The sequence below is a fragment of the Phanerochaete carnosa genome (assembly GCF_000300595.1).
Source record: "Phanerochaete carnosa HHB-10118-sp unplaced genomic scaffold PHACAscaffold_12, whole genome shotgun sequence".
In the NCBI taxonomy this organism is placed as follows: Eukaryota; Fungi; Basidiomycota; class Agaricomycetes; order Polyporales; family Phanerochaetaceae; genus Phanerochaete; species Phanerochaete carnosa.
The window spans coordinates 909,622-911,454 of record NW_006767639.1 but is presented as its reverse complement, the minus strand read 5'-3'; positions in this window follow the sequence as shown (position 1 = coordinate 911,454).

Below are 1,833 nucleotides of genomic sequence, written 5' to 3'. Positions count from 1 at the left end.
ACCGTGCATTCTCAGGTTCAATGCCTGTGTGCAGCCAGCCCATCACAGAGTACTTCCCGTTGGAAGAGGTTAAGTGGCAACCTTTCAAGGAATGCGCGCTGCTGGTCATTATTCATTGTTATTAAACCCTGAAGGCATTCCCTGTTACGAATGCCGCCAAGGGCTAAGACCGGCTCCATCTCTTGCATGGAGGGCCGGAGAGACGCAAGGAATCGTCGCACGGATGTGCTGGATGTTGCATTGCTTGGAGCAGCAGCCGGCACAGAGTTAATGTCCCTTGAGGATGACGAGGGGTATCCGGGATTTGGATGTGACTGGCATGTTCACTTCTGAGTCTGTAGAGAGAGAGAGAGTTGGGACACAACTTACCTTTTGCATAGCCAGCTGATTTGGGCATGGCAGTGAAACAGAGACTTGTCGTACAGAGATGCTAACGTTCATCTCCATTGTCGACTGGACAGTGCGACTGGCCTGAGATTTCTCAGCCTCTCGTTTTTTACGCTGACGGCGTTGACTCAGCCACTCCTTTGTGCAGACTTCCACGGGCCATGCATCCTCGTAGTTTGCCATGCAAGGAAACCGAGCAGTCATCTGCTCATTAATGGTCAGCTGTGGCAGCAAGGCAGCCGCATGACACTGACTTCGGTAAGAAACTTCACCCTTTGTTCTGCGCTCTGCTGATACCAGGCCAAATTGACATCAAGATATAAGGGGATCTCGAGCGGGAGAACCCTCTATGTTTGTGTCTATCAAGTTTGAATGTGATTTGTTGCATCAAGAGCTCACCTTCAGCTCAACGCGGTCATCGACACTAAGCCGAGGAACGCGCCGCAAGCTCCGGCATTGAGCCATGCCATTCCATTCAGGTCGAGGTATCTGGGCCTCTCGTGGATCTAACATGATAAGGGCGATGAGTGTTCAAGCACACGAAATTTAATTACGAGCTCTTTTATTATAAACTCCTCTCTCGTCTATATTCAGTACTAGATGAGTGAGAAATGAGTCATCTCTCGGAACCTGACGGCGCAGATTGCTTGAAGAGCCCTCGTGTCTAGGTAGCTGCGGCGGAAGACGCCCCACTAGTCAGTCCAATAGTGCCACTTGATCCCCGTGCGCCGCACTCGTATTGCCTATCACCCGGCGTCGAGATAATTATTCCATTTAAAGCGTCCGCATGGAGGTATCGAGTACGGATCGTAAGTCGTACGGCGCCGGCAGATGGTGTCATCCAACGCGTCGTTCAGCTCCGCACTCGCCTGTGAGTCGCCTGCATGCGTGCCGAAGGCACCAATGGAGATTATATTGCCTCGTGACGGTGCCAAGGATATGCTGCCTCGCTTCGCTGACAGAGCTGCAAGCGAGATACACATCCCAGGACTCTTCCGCAAGATCGCAGATACAAACTCACTTGTGTCCCGCAATGACTCCGAACTGCGCAACCGTACCCTCAAGCTCCTTTGCTAGCTTGCCCAGGGCTCTATAGTGGCCTGCGCATCTCGCCACCAGCTTACGAAAATCCTTGTAGGTTTGCTTTTACGGTGATAATATCGTCTGCGATGGCACAGGAGTCCATGTAGATAAAAGAAAAGAAAAGGCCCCGTTGCTCGCCTTGTGACGGCGAGTGCAGCCACGCCATCATGCACCGGACAATTGAAATCAGACGTGAGCATATATCCCTAGGGACGGGGGACAGCACGCATACTGCCCTGGTGGTTTCAAGTCATCGTATGTCTCGGTCCTAACTTCGTTGAGCGCAGTGCTTCGGAGTAGTACATATATAGACATGGACTCACGGAATCCTGACTGTATTATCCAAGGGCTCAAAAACTTTAT